This window comes from Abramis brama (assembly GCF_963993115.1).
Source record: "Abramis brama genome assembly, chromosome: 4".
NCBI lineage: Eukaryota > Metazoa > Chordata > Actinopteri > Cypriniformes > Leuciscidae > Abramis > Abramis brama.
The window spans coordinates 11,062,994-11,073,471 of record NC_139966.1 but is presented as its reverse complement, the minus strand read 5'-3'; the positions used below and the strand labels follow the sequence as shown (position 1 = coordinate 11,073,471).

General features: G+C 39.2%; 1 long non-coding RNA gene across 1 annotated transcript; it reads right to left on the bottom strand.

The window, feature by feature from the left end:
• Positions 1-251: 251 nt before the first annotated feature.
• On the bottom strand, positions 252-1,664 carry LOC311082352. The gene is made up of 2 exons (XR_014606114.1): positions 1,492-1,664; positions 252-1,424 (listed from the first exon to the last, which is right to left on the bottom strand). It is a non-coding gene; the product is annotated as an uncharacterized lncRNA (long non-coding RNA).
• Positions 1,665-10,478: the final 8,814 nt, after the last annotated feature.

Below are 10,478 nucleotides of genomic sequence, written 5' to 3'. Positions count from 1 at the left end.
AACCAATATCACATTAAACACCAAATTACCCCCTCGTCTCACTTAAATCTCTGCCTGACCCGGTACACCCTGCCGACTACGCCAAAATGTGACGTTAACTCACGTTTAGGGAACAGTTAATCTTTTTACAGTTAACAGTTCATTTTAATCCGACTACGCCACCCTGGGGGGGCACCAGGGAAATAACTCCCAGAAAAGGACACACAGGTAAGTGTTACCATTTGGAAAGGCAGATGACAGGAGACGTGAGGGACAATACAAGTATACTTTATTATAAAATGATCAGCACCAATAAAAAAACTCGCTCTCCTGACTCTTACACATAACCAATACTTCCTCCGAGCCAAGCTTGGCGGGAACAGGGCAGGCCGGCTGCAAGCCAAGAGGTTGTCCAAACCCACCTCCAGTCACCGCAAGTCAAACCAGCACACCCACACCATAGGGACGTTTTGTCAGCACACACAGCACACGGTGTAACGCACCCCTCGAATGAAGCAGCTAGCCTCCCCCGTTCCACGCCAAATCCTCCCTGGCTCCTGGAAAGAGAAAAAGAAAAGGGACTCGTAGTAGCAATCAAACTAAAATACACAAAATAATGAAAAGAAACTAGAGTAAAGCCACCATATGGCAGATATAATACTCCAGCCCACTACCGGTGCCTTCCGCCGCTCAAGCTGACAATCAGCGACTATAGTGGCCCAAAAATAACAGGACAGGGGATGAAAGAGAGACAAACACAAACTTATATTATAATAATAGACAGGGGAAATACCCAAAAATAAATCACACAAAACAGAATTTAATCACAAAGTAAATCCACTGTTAGACAAAACCAACATTCAAAATAAACAATATAAAAAAAACAACCTGGCAAAACAAAACACACAAAAAAATAAACTAAACAAAACTAAATAACCCTGGTAGGCAGTTGGAAAGGCACAAAGTTAGAGAACTAGCCTTCCACCATATCTGCCAGGTAATCACCAGGCGTTAGTCCAGCAGCACATACAATAACAAATTAAACTGAGAAAACGTTGCCGGGAAGCAAAACAGCAGCGGCGTCGCGTGCAGCGTTCTCCACCCTGGATTAGAGACCGTAATGATCCATTCTCCATTCACCTTCAACAATGAAACAAGTCAACCTAAATGTCCCGGACCCCGAATGTGAACAAGGGAGAGGTTACTTACAGTTTAGGTAGAATCACAATCGAACGCAGCGTTGTATGGCTACTCACAACCGGTGCTGCAGCTCTGTTTACTGACCAGCGTTCACCCGCATCTGCCAATGCGTTACTACTACAGGTGACATAATAATTACCCCAAACACAGCGATAGAGCTTAAGATGTATATATCAACGTACCTGAAAGCAACTCTGCCAGAAACCGGTTACAATGCCATCGCCACCAGCCCCGCTATAAATAAACTATAAATGAAGCACATTACTAAAGTAATCCGTGTATTTACACTGCCGAAGAAGAGTGCAAACATACCTTAAGGGGACCGAGAACCGAAACAAAATGCCAGGAAGTGAGAAACCCAGACCTACGAGGACCTGTAAACCCGTCAAAATAAGGGTCCTTAAATATTACGGCCGCTTCCCCCTTATTGGAGTATCAAAGCCCCACTCAACAAGGACCAATCAGAAGGCCAAATCACTTATCCGGCCACATTGAGATGACAAATTTAGAGGGGCAACGAGTGTTTGGTGAAGAGTGGTCTAATATTGAATGTAATGAAATCCAAGCATTTATTGGCTTTCTAATTCTTGCTGGGGTTTTCCGTTCAACCATGCCACTGAAAAAATTCAAACAGCTAACTAGGATTTTGCTTTTCGATGATAAGTGGTCAAGAGCTGCAAGGAGGGAACAGGACAAACTGGCACCAATCAGAGAGATGTGGGAAGACTGGGTCGAAAGACTACCTCTCATGTACCGACCAGATACCAACATTACAGTTGATGAGAGCTTGGTGGGATTCAGGGGCCGGTGCCCTTTCAAACAGTATATGCTAAAAAAACGGCCAAATATGGCATTCAAATATGGGCAGCCTGTGATGCAAACTCAAGCTACTGTTTGAACATGCAGGTGTACACAGCAAACCTCCAGGGATGCCACACAAAAGAAACCTGGGAAGGAGAATAGTCCTGGAAATGATGAATGGCTTTCAAGGGCATATTGTCACTTGTGACAACTTTTTTACTTCATATGCTCTTGGCACAGAGCTCCTAAACAAGAAAATGAGAATGATAGGAACAATCCGTAGGAACAAGCCAGAGCTGCCAAGTTCTCTGACCAATCCAAGAGGCCGGGCTAAGTACTCATCTCTGTCCGTCTACACAGAGACACACGCCATCGTGTCCTACTCTGCAAAGAAAAATAAAAAACGTTCTTCTCATGAGCACTGTGCACGAAGATCCAGCAGTGAGTGAAAGAGAAGACAGGAAACCAGAGATGATCCTCTACTACAACAGGACCAAAGGTGGAGTGGACAATCTTGACAAGGTATTTGCTACTTTGCTACAAATTTTTTATTGAAATGAATATATATTATAAAAAAAATTATGATGATAATAATAATAAATATTAATAATAATAATAATAATAATAATAATATAATAATACATATATTTATATATACCCATACAAAAATAATTGCATAAAATACTTTTTTTTTTTAATTCTAAGCTAAATGGCATGTAAAGAGAATTGAACTATCACTGGACGTCAGCAGTAATACTAAATGTTTGTGTATGCTTTTTTGTGATATTCCAGATTGTTGCAACATATACCTGGCGGAGGAAGACAGCTCGATGGCCCATGGCAGTGTTCTACAACATGATAGATGTATCGGCCTACAATGCCTTTGTCATCTGGAGGGAGATAAATTCCAGTTGGAGATAGGGCGATGGCTATAGGAGGAGGCATTTTTTAGAGGAACTTGGAAAAGCGCTCGTGTTCCCCTTCATTCAATCAAGGCGGCACATTCCACGCACCCCAGCCTCTCTGCAACTTATGAGGAAAGTGCAGGAATGTGATGAGGAAGCAGTTTCCTATACGACTGGTCCCTCCCGAGCTGGTCCCTCCCGAGCTGGTCCCTCCCGAGCTGATCCCTCCCGAGCTGATCCCTCCCGAGCTGATCCCTCCCGAGCTGGTCCCTCCCGAGCTGATCCCTCCCGAGCTGGTCCCTCCCGAGCTGATCCCTCCCGAGCTGATCCCTCCCGAGCTGATCCCTCCCGAGCTGGGCCCTCCCGAGCTGGGCCCTCCCGAGCTGGGCCCTCCCGAGCTGGGCCCTCCCGAGCTGGGCCCTCCCGAGCTGATCCCTCCCGAGCTGATCCCTCCCGAGCTGGGCCCTCCCGAGCTGGGCCCTCCCGAGCTGGGCCCTCCCGAGCTGGGCCCTCCCGAGCTGGGCCCTCCCGAGCTGGGCCCTCCCGAGCTGGGCCCTCCCGAGCTGATCCCTCCCGAGCTGATGCCTCCCGAGCTGATCCCTCCCGAGCTGATCCCTCCCGAGCTGATCCCTCCCGAGCTGATCCCTCCCGAGCTGGTCCCTCCCGAGCTGGTCCCTCCCGAGCTGATCCCTCCCGAGCTGATGCCTCCCGAGCTGATCCCTCCCGAGCTGATCCCTCCCGAGCTGGTCCCTCCCGAGCTGATCCCTCCCGAGCTGATCCCTCCCGAGCTGGTCTCTCCCGACCTGGTCCCTCCCGAGCTGGTAGAATTAAAACAATGGGTAACAAAATGCTTTCCATTTGTTCTCTTTCTAATGCAATGTTCAGGTTTGACTGTATTATAAAGTAAAACTGGCACTTCAAATTACCATTTAAACCAACCAAACAAACAAAAAACTTGACAAAAATAGTCTTTGACAATCTCTTATTATATATTAAAATCCACAACCTGAAAAAAATAGGCAAATATGTGCAAAAATAACTAGAATTCACAAGCCTTTCTACAGAGAGCTGTAAATCCACTTTGTCCACCAGATGGCACCAATCTGATTTCAAAAATTGTTTGAAATTAAAATGAAGTTAAAATGAAATACAGCATTAATTAAAAAATTATAAAAATTATATATATAAATGTTCTATTATATTCAATGGGAAAATATGGATCATAATTATTGCATAAATATTAATTATTATCATAAAATTCTCTCAAAACACCAAAGAAAAAAAAAGAAAAAGTATTATTGAACAAAAATACATTTCATTGATTTTACTAAAAAAAAAAAAAAAAAAAAAAATCTGAATCCCGCCCTCCGGGTCATTTTTGACCCGAAGGTCCTGAGTGTGACCCATAAATGAAGAACCCCAGAGGGTTAAAGAGAGACACCCTCCCTTTTCTTCAACAAACACTGTTGTTATATGAACCATAGCACATTGTGGGTTTCCTAGCAGAATATGCTGGCTAAAGGTCATTTCACTGTTCAAAACAGTTAAAAATAGCACTGATACTGGAAATAAAGTCTGGTTCGAGTGTTTCCCCATTGTTGTTCATCTTGTGGGGCATTATAAGAAACTGAATTCTGACTTTAACAAATGTTACAATGGTACTTCACAAAATAAACCAGTTCAACTTGCAAATGAACTTCTGTCATTAATACCAGTTACGTGTGACCCTGACCCCACGCCCAGTTCACCAGTCATAGTGCATAGCTGGTAAATATAGTGAGATGTGTTGTGAGTTTAGTTTAGTTTAGTTTATTGATTTATAATAATGTGGACAACCTCTTTTAATGAAAAGAGCAGCTTTAGCCTCTACGGCTAATTTCCAGCTGTAGTCCCCAGCCAGTTGTTAATTGGCATACATCAATAAATACATTACAATTAAAACAGGGCTTAAGCAAGAGCTTAGACAAACAAACAAGGTGGCACAAAATTGAAACAGACAAGCAAGCACAAATTGCAAAGACATAAAAGCAGGTCAAGCAATAAACTAGAGAAAATTGACACAAAAAATAATCATGCAGAGGCCACATTGAAGCACATACAGAACATAGCATTGAAGCAGCCATCAGAGATCAAGTGGCAGAAGCATGATCATGTCACATCTAGTGCGCATATCACATCTAGCATATTAATGTGTGCAGGTGTAATTGTCGATTAGCCAATTTTTAAGGTGTGCAATAAAAGTCGAATACATATGTATGTTTTTAATTGTAATGGGCAATGAGTTCCAGTTATGTATTGCAGTAAATGAAAATGATAATTGACCAAATGTACTTTTTCTGAGTGGGATTACTAGGTCGCCACGTGTGGTGCTTCTGGTATTATGACTGCTGTTATTACGTTGGATTATGAATGAATTGAAAGGAGGCGGAGTGGTATTATGTAAAATTTTGTAAACCAGACAAATATTTTTATATTTGATTACATTTTCCCAGCTCAGCAGTTTATAGTTTTTAAGGATTATACAATGGTGTAAACTGTCAGGCTTTTGGTCCAAAATTTTAAGAGTTTTTTTATAAATAGTTGCTAGTGGCTTAAGTGATGAGCTGTTAGTTTGTCCCCAGCTTGTCAGACAATATGTTAGATGTGACATAATCATTGCATCCATAAATAATTTAGCAGCATTAAAAGTAAGGGCATTTCTAATATATCTAAAATTAGCTAAACTAAACTTGACCCTATTGCAGACTTTCTTAATATGTGTTTTAAAAGAGAGATTAGAATCAATAATAACGCCCAAATATTTAAATTGTGGCACAATAGTAATGTTTTGACCCGAAATTGATATGTTTGACACACTATTACATTGTCTTTTTGTAAAAAACATTCCCACAGTTTTATCTACATTTAATTGAAGACATGAACGATTTAGCCAATTGGTGATCTGGTCCATGGCTTTGGTCAATTTTGTGGCAGCCAGATTTTTTTGTCTTGGCATGCACATAAATTACAGTATCGTCCGCATACATTATTGTATTGATATCAGGGCAAACTGATGGCAAATCATTAATATATAGACTAAACAAAAGCGGGCCAAGTATTGATCCTTGTGGCACCCCTGTGCATAAATTAAGAGCTAGTGAACGATGGGTGTTCACAGAAACAAATTGAGTTCTACCAGTTAAATATGACTCAAACCATTTAATTGCAGAAGGGGAAAAATTAAAAGTAGAGAGTTTGGCAATAAGGACCTGATGGTTGACTGTGTCAAATGCTTTACACGGAGGTCTAAAAACACAGCGCCAACAACACCTCCCTTGTCCACCATTGCTCTAACAGTCTCTAAAAAGTAACAGTTAGCCGTTTCTGCGGAATGATGGGCCCGGAAGCCAAACTGAATCGGATGAAGTGTGAAGGGACTATTATTAAGAAAAGAGACAAGCTGCTCTGATACACATTTTTCAGCAACCTTAGAGACCACTGGAACTATCACTGTGATTATGCCATAAATCATGTCAATCAATGCAAATAAGTAGAAATGTTCATGTACTGTAACATGAAACCACTCCATGCTGCAGTTCAGGAGTGCGGAAAGACTGACAGCACAGATAATAAATAATACATAAAATATACTTAAAGATTTTGATAATAACAAAGAATAGTCCTAATCCTAATATGGGAGGTTAAGGCCTGGCTTCACAGACAGGGCTTAGATTAGACAGGATTAGGCATTAGTTAAATTAGGACATTTAAGTAACTTTTATCAACATTTTTAGTGTGTATCTTGTGACAAAACGATGACAGTGACATATTTTATGTGTCAGTGCAAGTTGCTTTCAGCTAAAACGGCTCAAACATGCATTTTAGTCCAGGACCAGTTTAAGCCTTGTCTGTGAAACCAGGGGTTAAAGTATTAATTCTGCAAAAACTGTTTGTTGTCAGCATTTTACTGTTATTCTTCTGCATTAATGTATAAGTTGTGTTTTATTACTTTATATACCGTTTTTATTGCTTTAAATATTGTTACCATTAGATACAGAGTAGGTAATATACAGCAATGCATCTCATAATCTCGCATGTTTGTAGCGTTGCTGTCCTGTTACTAGAACCACTTATCTAAAAAAACAAAACAAAAAAAAACACCTGACTACTTTTATTGAGACTTTAAATTAGACTTTAATAAGAAATTGCAATTTGAAAAGTAACCAGTAAAGATGTCAGACAAAAATAGTAAAGTAAAAAATGATGTTTGCCTCTGATATAGTGGAGTAGAAGTCTTAATACTCTCAGAAAGGTACTTAAAGGCTACTACTTTGTTTAATTTGAACAACAACAAAACACCACCACACTACACTACACCACACCACACTATTGCTCCAGTCTAATGACTCCATATGTCTCCAAACCCTCCCAGAATAGGCCACTGTGACCTAAAAGACGATCGTAAAACATGTCATCACGACTACAGGTTGACAACAGCAATGTTTCGAACGCAACAACCCAAGCTTGAAGAATTGAAAATTAAACTGAGGGACAATTATACGTTTGTGAATTATTCCAAAGAAATGGAAAGTGAACCCTTACGAAAAAGAATACTTCAAGTTAATTTTATGAAGTATAATTAAGTAATGTTCAAGTATATTTTTAAGTATACTTTATGTAGTAAGTATACTAATATCAATGTGTACTTGTAGTAAACTTGTAAGTGTACTATTTCAATACTGCTTGGGACTAAATTGGCCCACTTTTAGTATACAAAAGTATACATTTAAGTGTAACAGTAGTAAACTTTAAGTACGCAACAAGGTTTCTCATTTGTAATGCAACTAAGTATACTAGTAGTTTACTATTTTAATACAAGTTGTACATTTTTTAGTTTATGAAAGTACACACTGAAGTGTACTCTCAGTAAACTACTAGTTTAGTAGTTTATACTGTAAGTATTTGTAAGTTTTCTTTAAGTGAACATAACATTACACTTATAGTTTACTATTTATATATTATTTTTGCACTTGCAGTATACTTCTATGTTAAATACATCCTTTTTTATCAACACTTGAATGTCGGTAAGTTTCATAAAGAAAGTCAACATTTTAAAAAAAATGTTGAGAAAATCAAATTTTTGTCAAAGACTACGCCTTGATCAGATTCAGAACGATGATCAAAACACAGATGGAGTAGATCGAGTCCAACACCCCCAAAGCTTCACAGTTGTTTTCCCTTCATGGGTTACGCTTCATTTAATTTGGTAACATTAAGCAATTTTGATTTACATGCTGTTTAATGTTTCATAATCACGTTATTTTACATTTCCGTGAGCAATCTTCTCTCACTTGTTTCAGCTTCTTCTTCTCCTGTGTTTTGATCTGGAGATTCTATCCTAGATGTGTCATAACGCCCCCTACCATATACCAGTGAAAACATGGATAGCTGGAAAATTCAGTCAATGGTGGGGAAAGAGTAAAGTAGAATTAAAGTAAATTCCTATGTACACTACCAGTGGACTAGCCTACACAAAAATTCAGCTAGAATTAGAAACATATCTGCTTTATATCAATATTCTAAGAAATATTTTCAAACAATGTAAGTTTCATAAGACTGTATATAAAAAACTATGTAAAAAAAAGTATATTTAATAGGCTACTTGATCAAAATAGTTAACACAACTACAAGCCAAGTATACTTTGAATACTTAATTATACTTTAAGTATATCTCGATCAAAAGATTGAGTACAAGTACAGGCCAAATATACTTGGACTTTTCTCTCAGTATAAGTCAAGTACACTTAAGTGTAAATTTAAGTATATTTCTGAGAAGTACATAAAGTATATTTCTGAGAAGTATATAAAATGTAGACAAAGTATACTTTCTTATTTTTAGTTTAAAAGAAGTATACTAATAGAACACTTGAATAAACTTATTTTTCGTAAGGGAAAGTTTGAAGCCAATTTTTCATTTGGTTAATTTTGATGGTGCAAACTGAACAAAGAACTGCAAAGCGTTACACGGACCTTAATGGTACTATATAAACGAATTGGCTAAGATCCGTTTTGAAAAATGGTTTCATATCCTCAGTCAAATCTTTATGAAATTAGGAGGCGTGAATCTTCTCCTTAGATGTGATTATGACCTTAAAAAACTCCCTGTTAAGTTATCAGTGTTTCATCAACAGGTTTTACTCTACTGGAAAATGATCTACAAGCATAGTTTTAGTCCTCACAACATCCCTTTGTGGAGCTGTAGGTGTGTGGTATTTAGGAACATGTCTTTATTTTACAAACATTGGTGGGAGAAATGAATATGGTCTGTAATGCATATTTTAGATAATATCGGAGTCATTATGTCTTTTGAGACTTTCTGTTTAAAATGTAATTTATTTGACAGGAAACAGTATGATAACATTATCAAAGCAATCTCACAATCTATCATTCACATGTCTTTCAACGCATCTCAAAGTAATGTAACCCACTGTCCTCCTAAGCTTTTGGGGAATGGAATTTCTCTTACACGCATACATTTACCCAATATTACAATTCGTTCTTCTTTGTGAAGGAATTATATCCTTATTCTTCAAATACAAATTCAAATTTTCAATATTTTTCCATTGCTGAAGTTAAGATTTCAAGAAAGAGAAGAGCCAAAAGCAAAGGAAATGCACTTTAAAACTCTGAGGGCCCTATCTTGCACCCAGCGCAATTGACTTTGTACACCGACACATGTATCATTCCTATTTTGCACCCGCGCACAGCGGACTTTTCCCTCCACAGACGCACGTCGGTTAACTAAGAAATACACTTGCGCTCCTGGGGGCTGTTCAGCGCAAAGAAGAGGCGTGTTCCGGCGCAAAGGTTCCCTCATGCTATTTTGCAGGTTTAGAAAACAATTGCGCCACTGACCGAAAAAAAAAAACAGTTAAAAGTCAGTGGCGCGTTGCGCATGTTATTCATATGCTATTTTAAGGCCGCATGCTTGGCCATAATCAATGTAGCGGGTGCACAACGCGAATACACTTTGATTCTCTCATCTACACACAGACGCAGCAGTTTTCATTTTTGCAAATCATACATTATTACGATAGATAGATAGATTTATTATAAAAGCATACATAATAGGCATAAATATAGCTTACACATTTACCCAAATTATCATACGCCTGTTTAACCAAAGTTAATTTGGGTGTGTTTTTCCATCCCCAACGTCCCTGACGAGAACGTCGGTCTCCTCGGCCTTGAACCGCTCCTGGTGTGCGCCTGGCAAATCCGACGTTATAATAGGAATCCGCTTTAGAACAAGCGCGCCTGCTCTTAAAGGGAATGTGAGATGATGCTCTGATTGGTTTATTTCACGTTACGCCCAAACCACACCTATGAATAATGAAGCTACTTCAGACCAACCCATTTTAGATTTGCGTCGGGCGCAAGAGTCATTTATCCCGCCGGTATAATAGCAACAGCGCCCAAGACCCGCCCACAAAGTTACTTCCGTTTCACGCTTGATACTTGCGTTTCAGATCGTTAAAATAGGGCCCTGAATGGAGTTTATCCATCTAGAGAATGTTTAAGATGTCGAGTTGGTCTTGATGTGAACTGTTGCTC